Genomic DNA, 16482 nt, shown 5'->3' on the forward strand with positions numbered 1-16482 from the left:
CGTAAAAGAACGGATTCGGCGGAAAAGAACGAATCTGGCAGACAAGAACGGATCCAGCGGAAAAAACAGATCTGGTGGAAAAAAACGGATCTGGCAGAAAAGATCGGATCCAGCGGAAAAGAATGGATCTGGTGGAAAAAACTGTATTTGGTGGAAAAGAACAGATCCGGTGGATAAGAACGGATCCGGTAGAAAAGAACGGAATCCGGTGGAAAAATGGATCCGGTGGAAAAGAACAGATTCGGCGGAAAAACGGATCAGGCAGAAAAGAACGGATCTGGCAGAGAAAAAGGATCCAGTGGAAAAACAGATCTGGCAGAAAAAAACAGATCCGGCGGAAAAAAACAGATCCGGCGGAAAAGAACGGATCCGGCAGAAAAAAGGAGCCGGTGGGAAAAAAACAGATCTGGTGGAAAAAAAAACAGAGACGGCGGAAAAGAACGGATCTGGTGGGAAAAAAAACAGATCCAACGGAAAAAACAGATCCGGCAGAAAAATGGATCTGGCGGAAAAGAACGAATCTGACGGGAAAAAAGGATCCGGTGGAAAAAATGGATCCGGCGTAAAAAAATGGATTCGGCAGAAAAAACAGATCTGGCAGAAAAAATGGATCCGGCGGAAAAGAACGAATCCGGTGGACAAGAACGGATCTGGCGTAAAAAACAGATCCGGTGGGAAAAAACCAGATCCGGCGGAAAAGAACAGATCCGGTAGAAAAGAACGGATCAGGCGGAAAAAATGTATCCATCAGAAAAGAACGGATGCGGCGGAAAATAACGGATCCAGCGGAAAAGAACGAATCTGGCGGACAAGAACGGATCCTGGCGGAAAAGAAAGGATCCGGCGTAAAAAAATCGGATCCGACGGAAAAGAACGTATACGGCAGAAAAACTGATCTGGCAGAAAAAAATGGATGGGGCAAAAAAGAACGGATCTGGCCGAAAAGAACGGATCCGGCGGAAAAGAACAGATCCGGTAGAAAAACAGATCCGGCAGAAAAAACAGATCCGGCAGAAAAAATGGATCCTGCAAATGTGCTCGCAGGATGTGTTTTTTACACATAAACTGGTATTAGCGACGGATCGCGACTGATGGCCACACGTCGCGTCCGTCGTGTGCCGGATCCGTCGTGTTTTGGCGGACCGTCGGCATGAAAAAAATGTTCAAGTGAACGTTTTTTTGTCCATCACGTCCGCCATTTTCTACCGTGTATTCGCGGCCGAAACTCCGTCCCATCCTCCCTGAACTTCAGAATGGGCAGTGGATGCATTGGGGGCTGATCGACAGCATTACAGAATGCTGTATATAAGCTCCTGATGCCGGTGGGATTACCTCACCCGCGATTTTTGGGGTGACAGGTTCCCTTTAACCATACTTACCATACTTCAGCGCCTGCAAAAAACATAAAATATTAAACCGTATACTACCTGTCTGCCCTAGTCCAATTAATAACGAGTGTCCCACGGCGATCTCCCATATAGAACAGTGACATTGGGTGATGTCACTGCTCTATAGGAACCTCAGTGACACACTGACAGGAAACAATGGCTCCTGCAGTGCATCACTGAGGTTACCTGAGTTCAAAGTCTCACTTTATAGCAATTGCTACATGGGAAAATTTCTCACACAGCAATGCCAAAAATAAGACTAGGGACTATTTTTTTTACAGCGGCGGAGGAATACAGTGCCGAAGGATACCTTCCTCCCGTCATTGTGTTCCTGGAGCTCCTGGAGAGCGGTCGCATCAGCTGATGCTGCCGTTCTCCATGGAAGATCATCGTGGGACGTTCATGGATTTCTGAGAACAGGGAGTATATTGGTTGTTTGTTATTTTTATCTTTTTTACAGATGATACTGGCTTTGGGGAACAAAGTGACAAGTGATGGTGAGTATGTACTCTATGTTTAATGTACTGTATGTCTATATGTATGTATTGTATGTAATGTATGAATGTATTGTATGTAGTATGTATGTAGTGTGTATGTACAGTATGTATGTAGTATGTATGAATGTATGTAGTATGTATGTGGTATGTATGTAGTAAATATGTATGTAGTATGTATGTAGTATGTAGTATGTATGTAGTATGTATGCAGTATCTTTTTTTTTTACATTCAACACATTAGCCGAATGATGGGACTACTACTGTCCCATCATTGGCTAATGTGTCAATCACTGTCACTGTAGCAGGCATTGTCCGATGGGACTTGCAGACCCCTCGGACAATGCCTGCACACACGCACAGACCCCTGGCAGCCCGCACAGACCAATGGCAGCCCGCACAGAGCGCCGGCAGGAGTGCATAGAAGCCGCGGCAGGCCCGCACAGAGCCCCGGCAGGCCCGCACAGAGCCCCAGCAGGTAAGCACAGACTCCTGGCAGGCACGCACAGACCCCTGGCAGCCTGCAGAGAGCCCTGGCAAGCACGCACAGACCCCCGGCAGCCCGTACAGAGCCCTGGCAGCCTTGCATAGACCCCCGGCAGCTCCGCACAAAGCCCCGGCAGCCCACACAGAGCCCCGGCAGGCCTGCACAGAGCCCCGGCAGGCACACACAGACCCCCGGCAAGCACGCACAGACCTCTGGCAGCCTGCACAGAGCCCCAGTAGGCGTTTACAGACTTCCGGCAGCCCACACAGAGCCCCGGCAGGCACACTCAGACCCCCGGCAGCTGCACAGAGCCTGGCAGCCTGCACAGAGCCCTAGCAGGCTCACATAGACCCCCGGCAGCCGGCACAGAGCCCTAGCAGGCTCAAATAGACCCCCGGCAGCCGGCACAGAGCCCAGGCAGGCACGCACAGACCCCCGGCAGCACGCACAGAGCCCCGGCAAGCACACACAGACCCCAGCAGCCTGCACAGACCCCTGGCAGGCACGCACAGACCCCCAGCAGCCCGCACAGAGCCCCGGCAGGCACGCACTTACCCCCGGCAGCCCGCAGAGAGCCCCAGCAGGCACAAACAGACCCCCAGCAGCCCGCACAGACCCCCGGCAGTCCGCAGAGAGCCCTGGCAGGCACGCACAGAGCCCTGGCAGGCACACACAGACCCCCGGCAGCCGGCACGGAGCCCCAGTAGTCCGTACAGAGACTCGGCAGGCACGCACAGAGCCCTGGCAGCCCGCACAGAGCCCCGGCAGGCCCACACAGACCCTCGGGAGGCTGCACATACCCCAGCAGGTAAGCATAGACCCTGGCAGCCCGCACAGACCCCCAGCAGCCCACACAGAGCCCTGGCAAGCATGCACAGAGCCCCAGCAGCCCACCCAGAGCCACGGCAGGCATGCACAGACCCCCGGCAGCCCGCACAGAGCCCCGGCAGGCACGCACAGACCCCCAGCAGACCGCATAGAGCCCCAGCAGGCACGCCCAGACCCCTGGCAGCCCGCACAGAGCCCTGGCAGGCACGAACAGACCCCCCATGGTCACGCACAGACCTCGCCCACACACACAGACACGAAGTCTCCGCCCATGCACCGCCCAGACTCCATTATAGTGCATCATTGCACTATGGAACTTCTGATTCCGGTATCCGATATCGCAAAAGTATTGGAACTCGGTATCCGAATTCCGATACAGCGAATATCGGCCGATACACGATATTTGCAGTATCGGAATGCTCAACACTAGTCATCAAGGACAGCAGAGGCAATCTAACAACTGATTTGTACTCTAAACCCACCAACAGGAATAGCCTTCTACATTTTGATAGTTTTCATCCTACAAGAATGAAGGAATCCCAAATCAAAAGGGTTACCAGAATAGTTACTGACTCTCAGCCACAAATACTTCGCGTTAGCGAGATGAAATCTAAATTTTTACAGGGGTTATTCTCTACATGTCTTTGACTCTCATATGAACACAATGCCTTCTAGTGACAAGAATACCAGTGGACGTATACCATTTGTCCACCATTATCATCCATCAGCATACCTCATTCATAAGGCAATAAGAAAAAATTGCCACATACTACAAACCGCCCATCCATCCGTTGAGGCATTTAAACAACCCTTTCTACCCTGCTTTAGGAGACCACTCAACATACGGTACAGCCTTGTTAAAGCGGATATTGGCACAACTAGGCCAGACACTACACAACACTTTCTCTGAAACCCTAAAATGGGCATGTTCCTGCGCCTTAACTGTAATCAGTGTAACAATGTTCTCAAAGGGGACATTATACATCATCCACACACCGGCAAGAGATACAACATTACCCAATTCTTTACCTGTGACTAAAATTTTTTTGTGTACCTGATCAAGGGCCCATGTGGTCTGCTCAATGTGGGAGAAACCACACAGTGAATTAAAGACACCTCCTTGTCTTGCGATGGATACCGCGACATATGATACTCAGCACATACTTAGTTTGGGTCACAGCATACCTGATTGCAGTTCACTGACCACCTACGCTCTGGGCTACACCCTTTAGCTTATCTTTGGCTACTGTTTGTTTTCTACTTACACTAGCATCTAAAAATTAACCCTAGTACACTGATGAAAGTCTATCACGACCGAGAAGTTTGTAACTAATGGCTACTGTATGTATTAAATTTAGATTTTTGCACCAAAAATTCCTGAGTGTGCCCGGTATTTGATACTTAGCTAACCCATCAGTGACCCACAATCTCTTGATGGGTCACTGATGGGCAGGATTTCCAGCATGCTTCTGGGAAAGTGCAAGTTAAATGCCGCTGTCAGAGATTGACAGTGGCATTTAACAAGTTAACAGTTGCAGGTGCATCGCGATTCCAGCCATGGCTGTTAGAAGCACATGTCAGTGTTCAAAACAGCTGACGTGCCAGGAAAGATGTGGGCTTTGCGCGGGAGTCCACATTAAAGGGAGCGATTCCGACGTGGGCATACTATCACACCCAATGTCATGAAGGGGTTAAGTGTTATGACCTGGTGGTTAAGAGGCCACACTGAGATGACCTGGTGGCTAAAACGCAACATGGAGCGAGATCTGAGAAGGTGGTATCTCTACTGACCGCAGTCCCTAATCCTAACAACAACACTAGAAATAGCCGTGGGATGTTCCTGACTCTCCCTAGACACCTCTTCACAGCCTAAGAAATAGCTACCCCTAAAGAAGGAAATAGAAAGCTATCTTGCCTCAGAGAAAACCCCCAAAAAGAAAGATAGCCCCCCACAAATATTGACTGTGAATGGAGAGGGAAATGACGAACATAGAAATGAAATCAGAATTCAGCAAAGGAGACCAATACTAAACTAGATAGAGAGAAAAGGATACTGTGCGGTCAGTATAAAAAACTACAAAATCCACGCAGAGATTACAAAAATGAACTCCACACCGACTCACGGTGTGGAGGGGCAAATCTGCTTTTCCAGAGCTTCCAGCTAGCCTGAATAAGACATAGTGACAAGCTGGACAAAAAGAAACATATTTGCAAAGCAATAGAGTCCAAACGAATGGACAAACAAAAACAAGCAAAAACTTATCTTTTGCAGACAAGGACTGGCCATATGAAAATTCCAAGGAGAGAACCAAATCCAACCAAGAATATTGACAGCAGGCATGGACTAAAGCCCAGAGCAGGTTTAAATAACAAACCCAGGCAAGGCGATTAGTGAAGGCAGCTGCTACAGCTATCTAAAGGAGCAGCAGTTCCACTCGAAACCACCAGAGGGAGCCCAAGGGCAGAACTCACAAAAATACCATTAGCAACCACAGGAGGGAGCTCCAGAACGGAATTCACAACAGTACCCCCCCCTTGAGGAGGGGTCACCGAACCCTCACCAGAGCTCCCAGGCCGATCAGGACGAGCCAAATGGAAAGCACGAACCAAATCGGCAGCATGAACATCGGAGGCAACAACCCAAGAATTATCCTCCTGGCCATAACCCTTCCACTTGACCAGATACTGAAGCTTCCGCCTCGAAAAACGAGAATCCAAAATCTTCTCCACCACATATTCCAATTCCCCCTCAACCAACACCGGAGCAGGAGGATCAACGGAGGGAACCATAGGTACCACATATCTCCGCAACAAGGATCTATGGAACACATTATGAATGGAAAAGGAAGCTGGAAGGGCCAAACGAAAAGACACTGGATTGATAATTTCAGAAATCTTATAAGGCCCAATAAAGCGAGGCTTGAACTTAGGGGAAGAAACCTTCATAGGAACATGACGAGAAGACAACCAGACCAAATCACCAACACGAAGCCGGGGACCAAAACACCGACGACGGTTAGCAAAACGCTGAGCCTTTTCCTGAGACAACGTCAAATTGTCCACCACATGAGTCCAAATTTGCTGCAACCTGTCCACCACGGAATCCACACCAGGACAGTCAGAAGGCTCAAGCTGCCCTGAAGAAAGACGAGGATGAAAACCAAAGTTACAAAAGAAAGGCGAAACCAAGGTAGCAGAACTAGCCCGATTATTAAGGGCAAACTCGGCCAACGGCAAAAAGGTCACCCAATCATCCTGATCAGCAGACACGAAGCATCTCAAATAAGTTTCCAAGGTCTGATTGGTTCCCTCCGTTTGGCCATTTGTCTGAGGATGGAAAGCTGAAGAAAAAGACAAATCAATGCCCATTCTAGCACAAAAGGACCGCCAAAACCTAGAAACGAACTGGGAACCTCTGTCAGACACAATATTCTCCGGAATACCATGCAAACGAACCATATGCTGAAAAAATAATGGAACCAAATCAGAGGAGGAAGGCAACTTAGGCAACGGCACCAAATGGACCATCTTAGAAAACCGGTCACAAACCACCCAGATGACAGACATCTTCTGAGAGACAGGAAGATCAGAAATAAAATCCATGGAAATATGCGTCCAGGGCCTCTCAGGAATAGGCAAAGGCAAAAGCAACCCGCTGGCATGGGAACAGCAAGGCTTAGCCCGAGCACAGGTCCCACAGGACTGCACACACGAACGCAAATCCCGTGACAAGGAAGGCCACCAAAAGGACCTAGCCACCAAATCTCTGGTACCGAAAATCCCAGGGTGACCAGCCAACACCGAACAATGAACCTCAGAAATTACCCTACTAGTCCATCTATCAGGAACAAACAATTTCTCCACAGGACAGCGGTCAGGTTTATCAGCCTGAAACTCCTGAAGTACCTGCTACAAATCAGGGGAGATGGCAGAAAGAATCACCCCCTCCTTGAGGATTCCAGGCGGCTCAAGAACTCCCGGAGAATCAGGCAAAAAACTCCTAGAAAGGGCATCAGCCTTCACATTCTTAGAACCCGGAATATACGAGACCACAAAATCAAAACGTGAGAAAAACAGAGACCACCGAGCCTGTCTAGGATTCAACCGCTTAGCAGACTCGAGGTAAATCAGATTCTTGTGATCAGTCAAGACCACCACGCGATGCTTGGCTCCCTCAAGCCATTGTCGCCACTCCTCAAATGCCCACTTTATAGCCAACAACTCCCGATTGCCAACATCATAATTACGCTCAGCAGGCGAAAACTTTCTGGAGAAGAAAGCACATGGTTTCATCAAAGAGCCATCAGAATTTCTTTGAGACAAAACGGCCCCTGCCCCAATCTCAGAAGCGTCAACCTCAACCTGAAAAGGGAGAGAAACATCTGGCTGACGCAACACAGGGGCAGAAGTAAAACGACGTTTAAGCTCCTGAAAGGTCTCAACAGCCGCAGAGGACCAATTCACCACATCAGCGCCCTTCCTCGTCAAATCAGTCAGAGGCTTCACCACACTAGAAAAATTAGCAATGAAGCCCAATCATCGGAGAAAACCAAAATATCATCCAAATACACAATCATGAAATTATCCAGATAATTCCGGAAGATATCATGCATAAAGGACTGAAATACCGATGGAGCATTAGAGAGCCCGAATGGCATCACATGATATTCAAAATGGCCTTCGGGCGTATTAAATGCTGTTTTCCATTCATCACCTTGTTTAATACGCACGAGATTATACGCCCCTCGAAGGTCGATTTTAGTAAACCAACTGGCACCATTAATCCGAGCAAACAAATCAGAAAGTAAAGGTAAAGGGTTCTGGAATTTGACAGTGATCTTATTGAGAAGGCGATAATCAATACAGGGTCTCAAGGAGCCATCCTTCTTAGCAACAACAAAAAAAATCCCGCTCCCAACGGTGACGAAGACGGGCGAATATGCCCCTTCTCCAAGGACTCCTTTACATAACTCCGCATAGCGGCATGCTCTGGCACAGACAGATTGAAAAGTCGGCCCTTAGGGAACTTACAGCCAGGAATCAAATTAATGGCACAATCGCAGTCCCTATGAGGAGGCAGAGAACTGGACTTGGGCTCATCAAATACATCCTGGAAATCCGACAAAAACTCAGGAACTTCAGAAAAAGGGGACGAGGAAATGGACATCAAAGGAATATCACTATGTATCCCCTGACAACCCCAACCAGTTAGGCTACGTTCACATTAGCGTCATGCGACGCAGCGTCGTCGACGCATGACAACGCATGCGTCATGCGCCCCTATCTTTATCATTGGGGACGCATGCGTTGCGTTGTCGTGCGTTTTCGGAAAAACGCACGACGCATGCGTCGTTTCACCGCACCTGGGTGGCGTCGGAGACGCTACATGTTGCATTTTTGTAGCGTCAAAAAAACGCACGCGTCGCACTTGTGTCGCTCGTGCGTCGCTCGTGCGTCGTCATTGCGTTACAATTTCCCATAGAAACCGATTGACAACGCACTTGCGTCGCGTGTGTGCATCGTGCGTGCGTTGTGCGACGCATGCGTCGTTAAATAAAATTAAACAAAAAAGTGTCTAGACAGTGTCTAGACAGTGCAAACAGTGATAAAAACATCCCCCATATATAAAGAAAATGTTGGATTGTTTGTCACTTCTGCTGCAGGCTACACATCAGGCTACACATCAGAACAGACTGTCTTTTCATCCGCTGTCCAGAGATGTAAGTATAGAATGATTCTGTGCATTTTCTACATGTTTTTTAAAATTGTTTTTGCAAGTTGTGTATTATATTCTGCACTGTGGTTGTTTAAAGATATTGTTGTATTTTTAGTCTGGTTGTGATTTATGGCGTTGTATAGGATGGCGTTTCATTGTCTGCGGCCTTGATTATTGTTCTTTCCAGGATAGATTTTTCTTTTCCATTTATTGGTTTGGTGGTGTTTTTTGGATTCAGTTGTGATGTTTTATTCTTGCGTTATATGAATTTTATTGTCTCTGGCCATGTTGGTTTTATTGTAAAGTATGGTAGTATAGAATGATTCTGCGCCCTTTTATTAAATGTAATATTTTTTATTGCAAGTTGTGTATTATGTTCTGCACTGTGGTTATGTAAAGACATTGTTGTATGTTTGTGGTTGTGATGTATGGCATTGTGTGGCCTTTTATTGTCTCCGGCCCTGTCGGTTTTATTGTAAAGTATGGTAGTATAGAATGATTCTGCGCACTTTTATTAAATGTAATAATTTATATTGCAAGTTGTGTATTATGTTCTGCACTGTGGTTGTGTAAAGACATTGTTGTATGTTTCTGGTTGTGATGTATGGCGTTGTATGGCCTTTTATTGTCTCCGGCCCTGTCGGTTTTATTGTAAAGTATGGTGTGTTATTAACGTTTCTGCCCTTAATTTTTGGGGGTTGTTAATTTTTTCCTTTCAAAAATCTATTGTGTTTTTTGGGTTGCTCCCCGCATACTGTCCTTTTTGTTTAAAAAAAACTCTCTTTTGGGATTACCACTTGGGTCTGTTGTATATTTGTTTTGTTATCTGTGGGCTTTTGTTTACTCTGGCATTGGGTTGTCTCTGCCATTGTTTCTTTTAATCAATGTGGCAGTGTTGTTTGCACAGCTTTAGTTCAGTTGGAGTGCAATGTTCTTTGTGGTTGAAATGTAAATGTTTTTTTTTTTTTTTTAAATTGCTGTATTGTGCCAAGGAGCATAGGATAAATGTTATTTTGTTCTTTATTTCAGAATTGCATTATGGCCAGCGATTCCAGCAACACCCCACCGCTGAGGAGTCCGGTGAGTACATGATCAACTATTGCTTACTATTCGCTGTCATTTGTAGATGGGTCACTCAACTTTTTGGTAAACTATTTTGCAGGCTTCTTCAAGTGAGGAGGAGAGCCAGGAGGAACAGAGGGAGCAGGAGCAGAGACCACGGGGCCAAGCTGTGGTTGCAGGACGGCGAGTAAGTTTTTATGTCAAACCTATTCCTTTTTTTTTTTTAATTAAATTTTTTTGTTTTTGCGGGTATGGGGGGTGGTGGGAGGGGGTGGTGGTGGAGGTGGTAGGTGGCGGTGGAGGAGATAGGGACAACATTGTTTATCTTGCAAACATTAATATTTTACATTTATTCTAGGTTTCACAACGGGCCCATGATGACCAACTCGATATTGACATGATGGTAGCAGCCATAGAGGAACGGGGCCCGTTGTGGGACAGCCGTGACCCCCGGCACGCGGACCAGGGCATATTGCGCCGTTTGTGGATAGAGGTGGCACAATTGCTGTGGGATGGCTTCGACAGCGCTTCCCCCGTGGCCAAAGCTAAATTTCGTAAGTATTTCCAAAATGCTGCTGTGACCCATCAGGCCAGGATTACACAACCGTCTGTGATGTCTTCTATTGGGATTGCACACGGTTGCGTAATCGTTTTCAATATATTCTCTAAAACTTATTTTTTTATACACAGTTAAACAATTGAAGACCAGATGGCGCTCCATGAAGGACCGTTTCAGGAGGGGCCTGAAAAAGGAGGGACAGATCCATAGTGGTGCTGCAGCGTCAAGGACCTCTGTGTACAAATACAACCGTATATTGCAGTTCTTGCGACTGGTCCTTGAAAGCAGAGAGTAAGTATAGTACCTACGCACACACCTAGTTTTTACAACATGCATATTCACGTACTATATTCCAGCCACATAGCTTATTGCCCAGCCATTTATTTTGGCAAGTACGAAGTATAGAAATGAAGAAAAAAATGCAAGCTCGCAGAGGCGTGAAAAGTAAAAAATACATACTTTTATCCACTTCAATCATAAGCAGAGGATGAAACATCAGCACAATACAATAGACACTATCTACGCGTTTCAGGTGACAGGGAACATCAGACCTGAAACGCGTAGATAGTGTTTTTATTGTATTGTGCTGATGTTTCATCCTCTGTTTCTGATTGAAGTGAATAAAGTATTTAGTTTTTACTTTTCACGCCTCGGTGACCTCGTATTTTTTATTCATTTCTGGTCTTCTCACCCTTGACACAGCGGCTCCGTGCTCTGAGCCTTCTGGGATTACTGCAATGGTGAGCTTGACTTACTATTTCTTTCCCTGAAATCAGAAGTATACAGAACACAGAAAGATAGTAGATTGGCCATGCCCGGGCAATATTTCATAGTGGAGTAGTATAGTGCCCATCCAGGTGTATCCCAGTTTTTTTACACACAAAAAATTAAAATATAATAGACACGGCATACCTTCTACTGCAAGGCAGGTTATGTTCCCATGGTTGCTCAGCTCGCAGGACCTGTGATGACGTCTCGGTCACATGACCGTGACGTCATGGCAGTTCCAACGGTAAGCGTAACTGTCGGGCGTTACAAACCGCAACCATGGGTGACTATTTTGGAATCAATAAATGCATTTTTTCTTTTAAGATTGATGCGGCATATGCAGTGTCAATATTAAAAATAGGTTAATATTAACGGCGGCTATGGATACCGCCGGTAAAGTTAATTAATGACGCATGTGAAATGTTATATTTAGTATACTAATGGTTTCCTTATGTTTTCACAGAACACACAGCAGCACCCGCGAGACTGTCCGACCCTCTGGAGCGGTCCTTCGTGAAGCGCCATCTGAACCGTCGCAGCCATCCCACAGCGAGAGCAGGTCTGCACCACCACAATCTGGCGAACCGGCAGCCGGTCCATCAGATGTTCCCCTGGCCGAGGCCTCTGTCGCTCCTTCCTTCGGGTCTTCCCGACAGCGTCAGCGGGCCTCGGACAGGGCGGTCATGCTCGAATTTTTACATTTGAGCACCGTATTTCAGAATGGTTTCAAGGCGCTGTGCGATAAAATGTCCAATATCGACCGGCGTCTTGAAAACATCGAATCGGAGCTCTCGAGGCCGGCCAAACATTTTTTTAGTGCCATTCACAAGGGCATGGTTGAACATCTTACGCTGGAACTCCAGATTTCGGTCATGCAGGGCTGCAACAATGCATATGTCACTGCTCTGCAGCAGGCTCGGGTCATGCAGTCAGCAACTACAGTGCCCGCAGTACCATCGCTGGCTGCCATGACTCCGACTCCTGCTGCAGAGCACCACCACAGAGCTCCGCGTGCCGAGGGCCACCGCCACCGCCACCACAGAACACAGCCCCAAAGTTCTGATCATGCCAGGCCTTCAAGGGCACACAGACGGGAAGCCGACCCACACCCAGAGGGAGAGAGGAGGAAAAAAAAGAAGAAGACGACGACAAGCACTACGACCTTGGCTATGGCTGCTCCCAAAACAACCACCAGTACACAGCCTGGGTCGACCTGGAGCACACCAAGTACCCAGCCTGGGTCAACACGGAGTACACCCAGTACCCAGCCTGGGTCTACAAGGAGTACACCTAGTACACAGCCTGGGTCTACCCGGAGCCGGAGTAGCCAGCCAAGGACACTGGTCGTCCCTCCTCCTCCCTCACCTCCTGCTTTCGCCACCGTCAACTGGCTGGATTGATGTCGGCATCCCGTCTAGTGTCATAGACTATGCTGCTTCCTCCCCCTCGTCCTCCTCCTCGGTCTCCTCAACACCCCCCAAAAGTGGGGTATATCAATCCCCCTTAATTGCTGACATAGATACCCCTTAACATTTCCCTTTTCTTTTATTTTGTGTCCCTAATAAATTGTTATTTTTTTTTAAAATACTGAGTTTTTATTGTCTCAAATAAAGTTTGCACCAAATCACACCGTGCGCCGTATACACAAATATTGTGTTTGTAACACCTGATGTGCAATGTCTGACAATATTTTATATTTTTTTTTTTTCATTTTTTTATAGGGCTGTCGCTCATTGTACTATGAGATGTTACAAACAGAAACAGCATTGCTCAATATATCAAGTTTAAAATGTACCATCACACCACGATTTCAGTAACGATATAGTTGGTTTTTGTGTGTAACCAACGTTATCTTTTCTGAAATCGTACAACGATTAGACCCCTGCTGTGAGATTATTGGTGTCAGCGAATGATTAGGAATTTTTTGGGGTAACTGATCACACGCTGTCATTGTTGGATCTGCGTGTTTGACACCGATCCAGCGATGTCTTTGTTTTACACAAGCGAATATTGGGTTACTAGCGCAGTGTTTTTAACACTCAAATATAAGTGAACAATACCCCCCCAAAAAAAAAAAAAGGTGTCAACAACGTCCCTCGCCGTCATCTTTCCGCAGTGACTGACACTGTGATTCCCGCCCGTAAAGCAGAGCACACCGTTGACTTAATAATAAACGCTGTGCTTTAGGGCTGGCACAGTACGGAAAGATGACGGCGATGGACGTGTCACACACCGGAATGTAATAGTTTTTTTATTTTTTTAAATTACATTAACAGGGAAAACATCGTGAGTGCGGCCATGCGCTTCATAACATTACCCAGATTACACGGGGACTTGCTCTTTTTTGGTCGCTGGAGAGCTGTCTGTGTGACAGCTCTCCAGCAACCACGCGACGACTAAACAACGATCACGGTCCGGTCGTATCACTGGTCGGTATCGTTGGATAATAGTTTTATTACGGTACCTTAAGAATATTGGTCAGGTGAGGTGGTAGCAATGTTCACAGTGTCGCCACTATTTGACTCTGGACGAATTCTAGCATCCTGAGTCCAATAGTGTTAACTCTGTAGAGTTTTGCAAACATGATCTTCTCCCTCCTTGTCAAGCCAGGTTCATTATGCAAATAGTCAGCAGGATTAAAAATGGTTGACAAGGTGGGAGCCGATCATGTTTATGTCAAAACTATGGAAAACACGGCTGAAATATTTTTTTGTTTTGTCACAGTCCATTTGGGTACTGGTGCTCACATAAATTTTGTGGGACACACATTACTTTACATAACATTGGATTTTACAATTTGATTATTATGGAAAAACATATGGGAGATTTGTTTTGTGAAAACGGAAAGGCACAAGAACTTTATTTAAAAACACAACGCATTAGACAATCAGAAGACATTATAACAATAACCTTACATAGGATGGTAAAATGACATGGACTCCACAGTGTTTACATGACATCATAATACCAAGATGAATTAAACCATTTGATCTTGCCATGAAACACGGCCAACATCTGAAACAAAGTATGCAGCAAATTGGTCCCTCATATGAGCAATCTCCACAGTTGTCCGCAGAGGATGATCTTGATAATCAGGCAATGGATTTGGTATGGGTTCATCGAGTTCCACGTTGACTCTCTCTTTATCAATAATAAAATTGTGGAGAACCACACACACCTTCACCACCTCATCCACTGTCTCAATTTTCAAATTTATAGCGGATCCTAAGATACGCCATTTGGAGACAAGGATTCCAAAGGCGCACTCCACAGTTCTTCTGGCCCTGGACTGTCTATAATTAAATATACTTTTGGTGCGGTCCAACCCCCGACTGGAGTACGGTTTAAGTAGGTTGCCACTCATTTGAAAAGCCTCATCCCCAACCACAACAAATGGCAGGGCCGGGCCTTCGGTGTTGGGAAGCGGTCGTGGCGGGGGAAATTAATATTGTTATCGTACAATCTTCGGCCCATATCAGACTCCTTAAATGTCCGTGAATCATTTGCACGGCCAAACGCTCCAATGTCCACAGCGAGAAACCTGCAGTCCGCACCTGCAATTGCCATGAGCACGGTGGAAAAGTATTTTTTATAATTAAAAAACAGAGATCCACTTCTGGAAGGCTTGGTAATCCTAATGTGCTTCCCATCCACGGCTCCAATACAGTTAGGGAAAGAACACACTTGTTCGAATTTTTGGGCGTTGGCCTGCCATAATTCTGTTGTAGGGATGGGTAAAAATTCCTCACGGAGGTTGTCCCACAATGCGCGGCATGTGTCGGCAATAATACCAGACAGTGTGGAGACTCCAATCCGAAACTGGAAATGCAGTGATCTCAAGGTCTCTCCGGTAGCAAGGAAACTGACAAGAAAAAAAAGAAATAAATGTAATTAATTAAATTGTTATGAAAGAATTTTTCATTCTTAATTACAATCCCCCACCCCACAAAACCAAAACACGTTACTTTAAAAAATGGCAAGAACATATAAATCCTTCACATTGCATTACGTACCGTAGAGTCACCAGCAGACGTTCTTCGGGGGAAATCGATTTACGGAGCTGCGTGTCCTGCCTGGAAATGGTTCCTTCCACCAGACGCAGCAGATATCGGAAACTGTTTTGTGACATCCTGGTGTATTCAAAGTATTTCTCCTGGTTCTCATTTAATTCGCCAAACAGACAATGGTAGGCTCCACGACTCTCTCGGACTTCCACTATAGGGTGTAGCCAAAAACGCCGACGACTCCTTCTCCGTAGTTTGTCTCTTTTCCTCTGTTCATGACAGGCAATAGCATAAGCAATAGCAAGTGCTAATTCCAGCTCAATATTGAGGTAGATACTCTCCATGGTACGCTCCATCCTGATGCTGTATGGTTGGAAATAATCTATGCCGGGGTATATATACCACTATTACATTAATACCCACCCTCATCTACCCATTGGTGGCATTATCTACTGTCTAGACACTAGACCCACCCTCTTCTATTCATTGGTGGTGTTATCTAGTGTCTAGACACTAAATTGTGTGGAAAGATAACATCATTGTTTGACAACGCATGCGTCGTAAAACGCTGCGTTTTTTGGGAAAACGCAACAAAAACGCACAAAAAACGCTGCGTTTTACGACGCATCCGTTAGACGCATGTGTCAAAAATGGTGCGTTTTTGCGCACGTTTCCGATCCGTCGTGCGTTGCGTCGGCGACGCTGCGTCGCATGACGCTAATATGAACGTAGCCTTACAGACATAGATCTCCAATCCAGCACTGGGTTATGTACCTGTAACCATGGAAAACCCAGCACAACAACATCATGCAAATTATGCAACACCAAGAAGCGAATATTTTCCTGATGTGCTGGAGCCATGTACATGGTTAACTGAGTCCAATACTGAGGTTTATTCTTGGCCAATGGCATAGCATCAATCCCCCTTAAGGGAATAGGACTCTGCAAAGGCTCCAAGGAAAAACCACAGCGCTTGGCAAATTCTAAGTCCATTAAGTTCAGGGCAGCGCCAGAATCCACAAATGCCATAACAGAGAAGGACGACAATGAGCAAATCAGGGTAACAGACAAGAGAAATTTAGGCTGTACAGTACTAATGGTAACAGACCCAGGAACCCTCCTAGTACGCTTAGGGCAATCAGAAATAGCATGGGCAGCATCACCACAGTAAAAACA

The 16482-nt window shown here is 46.4% G+C and overlaps 1 long non-coding RNA gene across 1 annotated transcript; it reads left to right on the plus strand.

The window, feature by feature from the left end:
* The first annotated feature begins 10023 nt into the window (after nt 1-10023).
* LOC138641410 (uncharacterized) lies at nt 10024-10785 on the plus strand. The gene is made up of 3 exons (XR_011313823.1): nt 10024-10162; nt 10334-10529; nt 10666-10785. It is a non-coding gene; the product is annotated as an uncharacterized lncRNA (long non-coding RNA).
* The last annotated feature ends 5697 nt before the right edge of the window (nt 10786-16482 follow it).

This window comes from Ranitomeya imitator, chromosome 6 (assembly GCF_032444005.1).
Source record: "Ranitomeya imitator isolate aRanImi1 chromosome 6, aRanImi1.pri, whole genome shotgun sequence".
Lineage (NCBI taxonomy): Eukaryota > Metazoa > Chordata > Amphibia > Anura > Dendrobatidae > Ranitomeya > Ranitomeya imitator.